Source organism: Empidonax traillii, unplaced genomic scaffold (genome assembly GCF_003031625.1).
Source record: "Empidonax traillii isolate 1590-97213 ecotype Southwest subspecies unplaced genomic scaffold, ASM303162v1 scaffold70:size1330859, whole genome shotgun sequence".
Taxonomy (NCBI): Eukaryota; Metazoa; Chordata; class Aves; order Passeriformes; family Tyrannidae; genus Empidonax; species Empidonax traillii.
In genome coordinates, this window is record NW_020955263.1 from 341,222 (window position 1) to 354,994 (window position 13,773).

General features: G+C 42.1%; 1 protein-coding gene across 2 annotated transcripts in view; it reads left to right on the forward strand.

The window, feature by feature from the left end:
* Positions 1–1,520: 1,520 nt before the first annotated feature.
* Positions 1,521–13,773, forward strand: part of CUNH10orf71 (chromosome unknown C10orf71 homolog) — a 31,517-nt gene continuing 19,264 nt past the window's right edge. The window contains exons 1-3 of one of the 2 annotated variants that reach the window (XR_003570857.1): positions 1,521–1,811; positions 7,515–7,737; positions 7,860–7,946. The gene's annotated coding sequence lies outside the window, so the exon portion shown is untranslated. Of the gene's footprint in view, positions 1,812–7,514; positions 7,738–7,859; positions 7,947–12,378; positions 12,550–13,773 lie in introns of those variants that run through there. The other variant, XM_027880474.1, reaches the window with a different exon arrangement.

The window sequence follows — 13,773 nt, forward strand, 5'->3', positions numbered from 1 at the left end:
TAGCAGTTACAGTTTCCATAGGGGTCTTTCTAGTTGTGATTCAGCCTCTAAGCAGTTCACAAGTTCACAGGCTTATAGAAAGCAGGGCTATACCTGCCCACTTCATAGACAGCAGAGATGGGTTTATTTTTAGCACAAGTATTCCAGAAATACATTCCACTCCTCTTTAGAAATGTGTGGGAGAGACAGGCACATATACAGATGGTTTTGCCTACATTAGTGGCAGTGGATGCCTGAAAACTACTTTTCCACTGTCTGTTTTATTCCCAAACTTGGTTTTTTTCAGTGTGCACCTGTTCTCTCCAACATCTGAGTTCATAGGTGCCATGACTCATGATACACCAAACCTTTGTGCGTAAGTGCTCTTACAGGTGGAGGACATGGGAAGCTGTTGGAACTGTGTAGTTCCAGACCAGAACTTAGCAGAAGTGCCCTGATGTTTGACAAGACCAGCATTCAGCTTGGACTGTGTTAGAAGAAACACTTGAGCACCAAAAGCCCAGACCAGGAGTTTGGAATGGTCTTTGTAAAATTTCCCTGCTGGTAGCTAAGGTGAACAATACACTTCTCTCAGGTGGGGAATTCAAAACTGAAGATTGCTTTGGAGAAGGCAGGTCACTGTCCCTCCAAAGAGAGGTAAGTCTGGGTTGCTCTTGGATCTCAGGGACTATTATATCATCACAAGCATCCTGGTGCTTTGAGATTCTCAGGCAGAAGATATTGTGTGGTTGTTGCCTTGTTCATGCTGAAGCAATGTAATTAGCAGCTCTTTTTAAAATGCAAATGACACTGGGCTCATGTGGAGTTCTGATCTGTCATGGAAGCAGGAGTTGGGCTGTAATCACAGGAGATCCTGCTTCTTATTTTGCTGCAGGTTGTGGTTCAAGTCCAGTGTTATACTGAGCCTCAGTAGAATCTCATGACTTCAGTAAGGAGCTGTATGTACCATTGTGGCCCAGGGTGCAATCCATTGTTTAGATCTGCAGTACAAAAACTTAGCTTGTTGACTTCATGGCATATTTCCCCTATTATTCAACATCCTATTGCAGAGTGCCAAATGAAACCCAATGCCAGCATGTGCCTCCTGGGAGGATGGCTGATCTTGTTTGCTTTGGAAGGACTGTGATATGGGGTCCTTACTCCAAGAACACTGGCTACATTTGTCCAGCCTTGATGATGAAATGAGCTATTTATGAAAAAGCATCCTTTGGACAGTAATGTGTTACTCGGGTGCATACATACACAGTATTTTTAGTGGTGACCTTAATACACACTTTGACTCCCACCTGTAGACACAAAAATGCACTGCTCTGAGGTTTGATTCATTGGCAGTAGTGAGCCAATTGCACAGCACTGCTTTCTGTATTAGTTATCTCTCAAGCATTACCAGTGGCGAATCTGAATGTAAAAATAGCTGATGACTGTTTGTTTCATCTGTCTGTTACTTGACACCGCATGGTTATTCCAATACGTATGTTTGCCTCTTCCCCACCATGATCTCCGTTTGGTTTCCCCTTGCCTGATAACTATTTAAATACATTTTACTAACTTCGGATTCCTTGCTCATTTCACTTCACCTGGCTGGGCAGGTCTGCGAGGGCTCAAGGGTTAGCTCCTCTGCTTTTGTTGTTTTATCTATTTTTCAGTCATCATTTTTATTCAGATAACCATGTTCAGAAGAAAGCCCGACATGCATAAATAATGGGAAGTGCTATTAGTAAGCAGGCTGCTGTAAAACTTGCTGGGGCTTTGACTTAAGGGAAGAAAGTGCAGCCCTGCACTGTCCCTATCAGGAAGCTGGAGCATAGAAGGTAAGAGGGAAGCATATGGATGTTTTTAAAACAAGGAAATTGTGAGGAATGGTGGTTTCTGAGCATGTGAATGTGTGTGCACTCAAGAATCATTGTGTGATTGATCAGGTAAGAGAAATCAAACAGCATTTAAACATTTTCTTTGGTGATTAGAGTTGGAAAGTCCTTTCATTTTGTCTAGCTTTTTTTCTGCTCTGAGAAATGCAGAATTGTCTCTGAAAGTTTGTGTGTGGAAAGTGACATACACAGAGATTTGTATGCAGTGATTAGTTTATGACATATCATTATTTTATAAAGGGGCGTGATCTTCTTAAAAGACCACTACATTGCTATGAAGCTCCATTTAATTGTCTGGTGCATTGTGCTGTAAGCAACTTTAAGCAAATACATTGATTGTATTGTCCAGATGATTAGTGCCTACAGATAAGCTACTTTTAAAAAGTTTTGTGATTTGTATAGGGGTTTGAAGGCATTTTTGCTTCCTTTTTTGGAATAACTAGGAATAAAATAATTTAAATATTTTATAGGAAGCAGTTAGTATATTACAGAATCTGAAAAAGTAAAATAGTTCAAATATTTAGTCAGTGCTAAGAGGCCACTATAAATTACTGTGGCTATGACTTGTATCCAATTTTAATCACTGGAAAATTTCTTAAATGGCATAAGCTTTTCTGCCTCCAGTTGTTACAGAACTTAATCTGCTATCCCAAGGAACTGCATTTTATTAGCCTAGCTGCAGAACTGAGAAGCAAAATAAGAACAGAAATAATTAAAATTGAGCTTGAGAAGCCAAATTGGTTATGCTTTTTTAAATGGCTTGTGAACAGACAATATGATTAAATCTGAATAAGGAAAAGTTCTGCAGCAAAAGACCAAAGTGATTGGTTCACAGTGACTTCATACAGTACCAGCTATAGAGCTCCTCACTAGTCCTCTGACATTGCTGGGAGAGAGGCTGGGGAGAAGGAAAAGTGAGAAGAGATAAGGACAAATAAGCTTTCTGGGCAGGATCAAAGGCTATGGCTCTCTACCTTCACTTCTTCAAGGAACTGTCTGTGTTTTATACAGCAAAGCAAATGCCCTGAGCTAAATTATTGAAGGATGAGGTCTGTGACATATACTAGCAAGTAAAAGATTCCCAGTACATTGGAGCCCCAAACCAACTACATTTCTCCATCCTTCCATGCTTGTCACTAGAAAGGTATTTACACACACATTATCAACTTCGTTACCAAAACAGTAGTAACAGGGCCTCTCTGGTGAACTCAAAGCCACAGCTGGGTGGATGTATGCATGTGTAATTCCATCCCAGCACCTCAAACCAAAAGCACACAGAAATTTTTCTCTGTAGCCCCTTATTCCTACCTGCTTCTCTGAAATGCTTATCTTGCCTGTACTTGCAGTACTAGAGCTGTGCAAAATGTCCACAAAAATGTATGTTCCTCCAAGACCAGGGAAAAAGCCAACTAACCCTGTGAACCATGTTGGGAGAAAATACCACTCATCTGTATCAGTCTTTCCTGTCTTTAGTCTAGCTGAGTTTACAGACAGGGAAAGTTGCTGGAAGAGGTAAAATCTGCAAATGGTTTTTAGCTGCAGGCTTCACTGTGCTGACTTGCCTGCAGCTGAGGTGCCAGGTCACACAGAGCTTTGTCTACTATAAGAGAGTGAGTTCATTGCTTTCAGAGGTGCATTGCTTGAGGTAGTGTCACATTTTGGGATCATGTGTCTGCGAGCCAGCTGACAGGTGTGTGGGGAAAAGGACCAAAGTGGGAGCTGCATGGGTGCACTGATAGGGAAACTTTACCCTTGAGAAAAAGTTGATCCTCTTCAATCAAGCCTGCATAAGTTTTTGGATGGGCCAATGATTACTTACACATATATATTTAAAGTTGTGTGTGTGTGTGTGTGTGTATATATGTTTATATGTATGTATATATGTATGTATGTATGTATATTTGTGTGTGCATGTCAAGCTTGCTCTTCTGTCTTAGTGCTTGCCATATTTTTATGGCTCTCAAGTGTGTGTGGTGGGAGAGACTGCCACCAAGACCCCTGTCCTTTACCAGCCTCAGAGAAAATAAGGAGCACTGAAGCTGTAAGAGGACAACCCTTACCCAGAAGTAAAGTTTCCTCTCCCTTGGGTTTCCCTTCCAAATGATCCCTTTTGGACAGGAATAGAAAGCAGATAATTAATTATAGTCCTAGGTTTCTTTATCATCCATCTCCTGCTTGAAAATAATGATATACAAGAAGGCAGTAGCTAGTAATGATTAATCTAAATCATCTGGTAACAGTTAGACCAATCTTTTTATGAGCCAAGCAGGTCAAATAGGGATGCATCTTTATTTTCAGCCTCTCACATAGCTACATCCCATTAATTTCAAGGATGCTTTCCCTGTTACTTATACACTGTGTCAAAGGCTGTTTTGGAGACTGTCATAGGGCAGTAACAGTCAGGTACACAAAGTCCACCTAATTCATACTTTCCACTTGGAAAAGACAGATATGAAAATCTCTTCAATTTTTTGAAGAATCTCTAAAAGACATATATTTGATAAACATTTGGCTACATCTTAACATGCAAAGTCAGCAAACAATAGTGTCCAGCAGTTTGCAGCTTCTGCAGATCCATAGTCTCAGATGTGCCTATATAATTTTTACTTGGATCGGACATAAGCACTCATACTTTAAGGCCAGCTTGGCCTGCCTATCAGCTTCATTATAGACCCATGTACAATTTTGCATGCTTCTGATAGCTTTTGTTCTGTTGATCACGTGTCCTCTTCCCATCCTTTGCATGTTTCACAGCACAGTGGTCCATTGCGCAGAAATTGGATGTTGGGGCAGAAGAAGAAGCATACTCAGAGGGAACTCACCCCTTCAAGCTGCAGCCGGGGTTTATGCTGAGGCAGTGGGGCAGCATTACTTATTGTGATGATGTTGGTCATTGAGACTCTTTGTTTTGACTGATCTGCTTTGAAGTAGTGACATTAGGACTTGGTCTGTTTCTCCAAAACTGAGAAATTATTCTTTGCCCATGTTTGTGAATTGAATGAAGCCATAGACAAGTAGCTAGAATTGCCACTTTGGTTATGTGCAAGAATTGAGGACAAGGGCTGGGAAAGAAGTAGCTGGTGATAGCACTGGCCCAATGGTGATGCTGTTGTCTGCCTTCAGACTTCTTCAGAGGGTCTGGGTGGTCTGGAAAAGCACTGTGATGACAGCATCATTGAAGTTGCTGAGGGAATGAATCAGCCAAAGTCATCAGTGTCTCTCTCTGGGAACAAGTATGGATTCTGATAAAAACTCTTGATGTTTTCCTCTCAGTCTTTTGCATATATCCATTACAGAATCATTGCAAGAAACACCATAGCTTGTGCATTAACTGAGAAAGAATGAGGAATTGCCTTGGGGTCATACCATTTATTCATAACAATTAATCTCTGATAGGAAGAGGGAGTCTGCATTACCCAGGGCAAAACCAAAACAACTCCTGTGCACAGTGAAGAGGGAACTGGAAGGAGCTTCCATCTTGCTCAGGGTGAGATTTTTCTCTTGGATTTGCTCCACAAAAAGAGGACAGTAGTATGGTCTCCAGAGATACCTGGGGGCAAGGGTGAGTGGGCTCTCCCCTGCTGTCCCTCTCTGAGTCCTCACACAGGTGTTAGCTGTCCCATGGCCATCTTCCATATAGCAGACAGAAAGCAAGCCATAGCTTTTGTCCTTCAACTGGAATGTCTCTGCTGTAATCACAAATGGGAAGCACTTTGTCATCAGAGAAATGTTATGTGAAAGGATGGTTATGTGCTTGTGTCATATGCTCTGGCATGTATGTGTGTATTACCCTCCCTGCCACACTCCCAAGAACAGTTCTTTTGACTGCATTTGAAAGCTATAGCAAGATGTAAGCAAGAAATAGCTCTGTTCCTGCAGCCTGAGCCAGAAAATTTTGAAAACCAAAGCTTCCACCTTCTTCCTTACTTCTGGTACACATATCTGTTTGTCTTTGATGACACAAGACAGGTATTTCAGGATATTGCCTGTCCCTAAATCCTGTGGAATTCAGTGGGTGAAAAGACTACTTAGAACTTGGAACAATTTTGAACGTAGCACATAAAAGTGGCTTGAATTTTTTTCTTTATAAAAAACAGACCTACAAAATCTTTGTCCAAACCTTGAAAGTATCCAGAAGTTATAAAGGAAAGGAGCGAGACTACCAGTAAAAGAATAATACTTGTTTTCTGCAAGCCTGTTATTTCCTGAGACTGTATCCTGTGTGAGTGGGTGTGGGTCAGACTCTCCTTGTCAAGAAGCTTAAATGTAAGCTTAAGTGTAAACTTGACAGTGCAGGTGGTATCAGTGTGTTGGGGCTGACGGGGAGAGGGCAGTGTAAGTGGGGGATGGTTTCAGATTCCCAAGCCTGGAAAGAAAAGTGAGGCATGGCTAGTTGCTAGCTGCAAATTTCCTTGAGTAGGTCACAGAGGAGAATGCACCTGCTTCCCTCCTGAGTCTAACATACTTGCTGATATCATTAAAATTTTCCCATGACAGGGGATGGGACTGTGTGGCGTGCTCCTGATTACAAGGCACCACAACCACTACATTTGTTTTCTTGTCCATGTATTTTATTTCTCTTCCCCCTTTATCATCTCCCACCTCGAGCCATTGCAAGCCTGTGATACTCTGCAACTTTCCCTCTCCTGTGGGAAAATTTCTCTCCCATTCAGGAATTGAAAACTCAGAAGCTTTCATCTTCTAAGCCTTTCTTGAGACTGAGTGGAAGGAGATGAATACCTGTCTCATCAGCCAAAATCCTGCCAGTGATCAGTGTTGTATCAAATGCTGTACCATTGCACTGTCAGTTGTCACCATGAGCTAGTGAGGAAGGTTTGAGTTTTAATGATCTCATCAAGATACAGGTATCAAGCACCTGAGGCAAAGCAGATATCTTTGCAGTCAGTCACCTGCAAATCTGGATGGATTTCACTGTACCATGTAATGTCAAGCTACAGTACTGTACTCAGTTGAAGGTGGGTTTTTTTTTTTGCAGAGACTAAAGTACCATCGCTTATGAAGGGCAGTGGGAAGGCATATTTTTTCCTTAACTGACAAAAGTTAATTTCTTCTTGTGCAATTCAGAAAACATAGATTTGGTTCCCTGCCCTGCCACAGATGCTCTGTTTGGTCTTGGGCAAATCAGTCAGTTGAAGCTGGGCCTGAGCTGCTGATCTGTAAATGAGACAGAAATCCTCCTTGCAGGAGGAGAGTTTGTAAAGATAAATAGCCACGAGGTGTTCATGTACCGTATTGCTGGGGAGCTGTATAAATATCTTGGTGTATTATGACTGACCTAGTTACAGACAGTGGCCTTTTCCAGGCAGACATTTAATGCCAAGAAGTGCACTGTTTGGGTTCAGTTGCTTAAATGTCACTTGTCTGTGCTGACTTTGGGTCATGGGAGGAGCACCGTCCCTTTGCCTTGTGTTTCTCGTAGACTTGTGCTGTTTGTCAAATGCTGCAGCTGCCCTTTGCCTGTGCTAGTCATGTGCTCTGTGCCTTTGGCTTCCCCTGTCACGTCTGCATGTTACTGGCTCTTCAAAGGCAGTGAATAGAGCTTATGTGATGGAAGAGGTGAACAGGAGTTGCAAGAAAGCCTCAGTCTAGATACAACTCTTTCTGAGAGACATCTCCTTCTTCCAGACTTAACAGGCCTGTTGGGGCCTTTGGAGGACATTGGGAAAGGCAGTCCGGAGACCGGCTGGAAATAACTGCTGGGTCTTTGCCATTGAACCAGAAAGGGAAAGGTAGAGACACTTGCCATGATTCTCCATAGCTGTCGCAAGCAATCTCTGTTCCTCCCATTTTTCTTCACGTGAGGTCTTCATCTCCCAGTGCTTGAAGCTTTGTGGTCTGAGCTGAAGAGGTAAGCGTTTCAGCTGGGGCCGGAAGAGATTCACATCCTTTGGGGAAAGGACACAGAGCAGGACACATACCACATGCTCATTAGCTAGGTACACTCCCTCCTTGTGGTCATACTTCCACCAGATTGCACTGACCTTCGTCGAACTGATGAGTCCCTGATTCCAACTCCCATGGCAACAGATACTGTAGCTTCAGTAGAGCTCACTGGAAAAAAAGACTTCAGCTCTTTTCTTCAGAAAAAAAAAAAAAAGTGGTTTGATTAAACAAATAAAATCACAATCATATTCATTTTAATGACACTTCCCCTAGAAAGAGAATTGGAAATGTATGGGGTTTATAATTTGAAATATTTACTTAGGGAAATTTCAAAACAAGATCACACTTTCTGTTGCATTATCATCAGAGTATTGTTTGACATAGGAAATAAAATGAAAAGTTTTAGTTAATGTTAAATAGCATACACCTGCTCTGATTTAAGGACAGTAATAACATAGTATTTTAACTATTATAGTATATATTACATGTTATTTCTCATGACCTATAGTGTAAAAATAGTGAAATAATTTAAAGTAAATTTTTTTTAATTTTAAATTAAATTTAATTTTAAATTAAATTTAATTTTAAATTAAATTCCATGTGCAATTTCAGAAACTATCTAGGTGAGAACAACATCCCCTAACACATACACAAACACACTTCCAAAGGATGATATTGTCCACAGGATGGCAATTCAGATTGGCAGCCAGCTCTGTTCGTCCAGTCTGGGACCATACCATGTCTGGGTCCACACCACTCTTAGATCTAGGTATTCCAGTAAATATTGCAGAAAAGAGCAAAATTACTTTATCTCAAATGCGCTGCTGTTGTCAGTGATGAGCGATACAGGTTAGAAAATGAGAATTATCTAGAGGACACGATTTGTGGCCCAGCAATGTGGTATTGGTTCCAAATCCCTTTCCTTTGCATATTGATCTGAATACCTCATAGGGGTGAGGTCTGGCTCCTCACAGCTGTTGAATTTCACTTTCCTGTGGTTACAGTTGCATATGTAGCTTCTGAATAGTGCACCATTGTTGGCTTAGGAAGTAGATGTATTCAGAGTCACCAATTTTGTTCTGTTATTCTGCTGACGTCAGTAAAATGACTCTAGATTTATACCAGTGTAACTGAGAGCAGAAGCTGGCCCAAAGTCAAGAACAGTCTCTCCTCTTCTCTGGCCCAGAACAAGCTGTTCGCAACATAATTGCCAGGCCAAATCCTCAAGGGGAATGGGCCTAGTCTACTATACTGGTTTGGTTAAGACATATGGTTCCTTTGCCTTGCTTTCCAGTACAATGATCAAAGATCTGATGCTGGTATAGCTGAAGTCAATAGCAGGAGAACTCACTTTGGTTTCCCCTTATGACTGCAAAGCGTAGGTGAAAGTGATCTTGTTGGATGTGGGAAATGGAGGCTTGTGCTAATAGCTTTCATTTTATGGCCACATCAATCCAGAAGATGCCTTTCTTGATAGTTCAGGGAAATGCATCTTGAGCACCACTGACTCTTGGGAGGCAGCTCCCCTCCTTGGCGAGGGCCTTGTGATCCTCCCTTGGGTCCATATGCCCCAAAAGCTGCTCAGAGAGGTGGTGTGCCTGGAGCATCCCAGGCATCAGAGCAGATCAGAGAGAGCATTTGTCTCCGATACAGCCCAATATGACCAGCCCCCACACCCTGGCAGTCCAAGCAGCCCCGCACAAGGGATGTTCAGGTATTCTACACCAGACCACAAGGGTTTTTTATTAGTTCTCCTGGACATCCTTCTGGCTCCTTGTCTCTGGCAGGGAGTCACAGGGTGACCATTAACTCCCTGACACCTTCTTGTCTGTTTTTCTTCTTGTCTGCACAGTGAAGACATCAGTGTTGTGATCACTGACCAGCAGCAGCATACTCCATAGTCATTCATGCGTGATCACTGCAATCATACAGGATTTTCTGGCAATATCCAAGAGAGCTCACTGAGCCAGCCCCACTCAGGCCAGGGAGGGGCTGCCATTGACTGGGAGCATTGTCTCAGCCTGCTGACCAGGGCTGTTTCCATCCAGCCCTCTCATTTGATTATGAACTCCTGTATGTGCCATGAACAAATGTGCACCTATGCAAAAACCAGGATTCTCCCATTTCCTATGATAAGAAGCACTAACTATTCATTGTCATGATTATCTCCTGGAAACCCAGAGCAGCAACATGTGGAAGCAGAGCACACTGCTGAATAAACCTCAGCCAGCAGTCACCATAGGGCTCTAAGTTTTGGGCTGGAGGTGTGGATGGGTGCTATATAGAGAGCACCACATAAAAAAAAAACAGCTCACAAAGATTAAAAAAAAAAAAAAAAATCTTTCCTCCCTTTCCCTTCCCATTCTTATGGGTAGTGCAGTGCTACTGACTTTAAACTGCCATGCAACTCCCAGGGGTGCTGCCAAAATGCCACTGTAATGTCTCATGGCACAACACTTCAGCCAAATACCACCCTAAGGGAGTGGGGGAACCAACTGGCCCTTTATATATTGCAGCAGCAGTGATGTCATATGCTCCAGCCGACTTTGCTGGTTTGCCCAGCTTCTGGCTAGTGAAAAAAAAGGTTGACATTCAGTCTGTGCCAGGCCAGGAATAGTCTGTAATTTAACCTCCTCATCACAACTTGCAATGTACTTAAGAGAGACACTGAGAAAAGTCTCATAGTTAAAAGAGAGGGGAGGTTGGTTTCTGATTCGGCTGCTTGAAATCTGTATATTCATGCAAACTTTTTCAGTAGCTCATATCAGATGATGCCTATTGTTAACCCCTCACACATTCCTCAGCATTTCCAAGCAGTTCTAAATGCCCAGCGCTGCTTTCCTCTGTCTTTAAAACAAACTGAATTCAGACATCCTTAAATGTTTGAACTAGCTGAATCCTGGCCTAAGCTCAAACGCTGCACCTTGCTTACTGGCTGCCACGTTTGTCCAGAAAGGTAAAGAAATGGGGCTTTACCAAGTTATTAAACCAGTCAAGAACAGCTTCTTTGCCGAAAGTTCAGAAGTTGCTGTCATACCTATACAAGCTAGATCAGTACAGTGCTGCTGCTTCCCTCCAGTCCCAGTAATGACCTACACCTTGAACACTTGGTGCAGATACAGCTTTTCTAGCTTGAAACATTACACTGCCCAAGTACAAGTATTATGTCCAGGCAAAACAAGGATCATCACAAGGGATTCAGAGACAGTGACAGTCACTATTCTTTTCTTGATCAGTGGCGCCAAGTTGTTTTTGTAACAGTGACTCCATCCAGGAAAATTATTTCCATCTAGGAAAATGTTTATAGTTACTCTACTCACTTTTCAGCAAAAGTTCTCAGTTTACAAGGGACAGTACGTTTCTCCAGACCTCTATCCAGGAGATCTGAAAGGCAAGGTTCCTCCTAGTTCAGGCACCACCTAAATGCTGATAAACATTGTGCTGCTGTAATTTAGTCAGCAGCCCTGTTGATGAGTGAGTCAGAACATAATCACCATCTCCCATGGCTGTGTTGGTTTTGCACAGTTAAGAGTACCACAGAAGCAGTAAAACTGAAATTTAACCTCTGAGCAAAGAACTGAGTACACATTTCTGAAGTGAGGGTGCCCTTTGACATCTGTCTGCAGCCAGATGTAGTGTTGTTTTTTGAGTCTTTTTCCTTTAGTTTTACTTTTTTTTACTCAGACTTCTTAAGCAGACCACAGAAAGCTCTGATTGGTACAGGCTTGTCCCTAAATACACTGATAACTGTCATTCCTCAGGTAAGGTGCAGCAGACAATCACAGTGGGTTGGTCCTTGTTGCCACTTTTGCCAGTAGGTTTTTAATATCGTGAGCTGACTCAAAAGTTTCCTTAGAGAAGACTGTGCTATTTGCATTACCTCAGGACCAGGCAGGAAATCAATATATTCTTGCAAAGATTAAGCAAACTAGCCTGAACCTTGGGGGTTTCCAGAGCAAAAGAACAGCAGCAATGCATATTCACCATAGCTGAGCTTTCTTTATCATCTCCTGACTCTGGTTCACGCATGGAAGCAAAAAGATGTTTTGTTAACTGCCCCTTACCATCCCAGCTGTCCACCTTTCCTCTCCTTTACCACAGGCACTGTGAAAACCATGGACTTTCAAACATCAGCTACTTTAGTTCCCAGTCCACCAGATTGATGTCTGTATTTATTGACATAGAAAGTCATATACAGATGGAGTGGAGCCACATATTTTCCTGAGTCCCTCTGAAAGGGTAGCACAGCAGGGATGTAGACAGCAGTAAGGAAGAAATCTTCTGGCACAACCCTTCATTTTAGCCAGGAATTGTCACCCAGCCTTTGCAATGGGCAGTGTGCCATTGCTCACTCAACTGCTAGTCTTTGCTGGGGCTACCAGAGTGTGCTGGAGATTGTGACAGTTGTTTGCTAGGAACCTGACTGCACTCCACAAGCTATCAAATGCTCCAGGTGTTTGGCTGTTGCTGCTCTGGGATGGATAGCTGCCTGTCTTTTTTGTAAGAAAGACTGTAATGGTTGCAAAATGTGAACAAACAAATTAATGAACGAATAGGAGACAATCTTCAGATCATTCAAACAAATGTTTTTGTTTTCAAATTTTAGAGTTCACTTAAGAGCAAAAAAATGCTGAAGGTCAGAAACATCCTCGGACACTACTTCTATAAAATCTACGTCACTGGACTACCTCTACCTACTCACTAAAGATGGTTAGAAAAGAAGCCATATACAAGTATGAGAGTGAGTTCTAAAGACAAGAAGCAAATTACATGGCAAGTATGTACCTGTATTTCCCATTTTTATAACAGTTAAGAATCAAAACTAGGAGAAGGATGGTCTTTAATTTTTCTATTTTATCTAGCTGCATTATACACAAAAACGTACAGGGGGGTAAAAGTCACTTTTAAAAAATGTTTGTACAAAGTAAGATGGAGATGCTCTCTTAAGCTTATTTCATTTCTGGTGTAAATCTATTGTAGTTATACATAAGTCACTGGAATTGCATGGCTGGAAAAACAGGATCTAGATTCACTATGACACTTGGAGTCTAAAAATAGGTTGGCTGAGATTTTTTAAAATAGAGAAGGAAGGTGAGGAGTGTTTTCGTTTGAAAAAACAACTCAGCCTGAGTAATTCAGCTGATAAGTTGATTAAGCTCAGCTCTGACTTTTCATATTTTGACCAGCACTGATAGGGAAAAACAAACTCTTTCCAAGAGTCTCACTGAGATTGGCAGAGGTAGAATCATGGATTTGGACAGCTGGAGAGGCTGAAATCTAGATCTAAATTTCATTGCTTAGTTCTACAGTGGATCCAAGCTTGAGATGGAGATACCTTCCACTTTCATAGAAGCTGCTACATATGTGAACTGTGTTGTTTCAGCCCATCACAGGTTCATAATGCCATTGTTTGAGGAAATGGAGATACACATCAGACTTTCCTTAGAGAGTGAGTTTTAGACAGCTCTTGAGTATGCTTTTAAACTGAGTCTCCCAGTAGTTTACCAATACCCTACTCAAGTCCTTGAGTGTGAGAATAAGCATCTGAAGAGTTTACAGAGAAAAACTGTGAAGAGTTTTAATGTATAGATTTCAAGTACAGCTGAAGGGTCTATTTTGCTTTTCTTGTTCCATCCAAAGATTCCCCCACCCTGTATTCAGATTGACATGGAGATAGACAAAAACCCCAGGCCGTGAGCCCTGACTGTGCCTCATAATCAGGGATTAATGGAAGGCTGTGATATTTTATAGTTGTGTTGAATGGATTAGCTTTAGCTCTCAGCCGTTCTGGAACTGAAACCAAATGTTCCCTGTGCTACTTCAGTGGGTCTGCTGGAGTCCCCTAGGCACTCCTGCCTTCTGCTGGCTAAGCTGATGTTAGCAGCCACTTCAGCTTCAACACACCAACCCAAGTGTATTTTGCTGTGGGTGGCTGAAGGATTTACCCGAGCAATATTTGCCTGGAACGTGGATGGTAAGCCCTCCTTACCTGTGGGGCCAT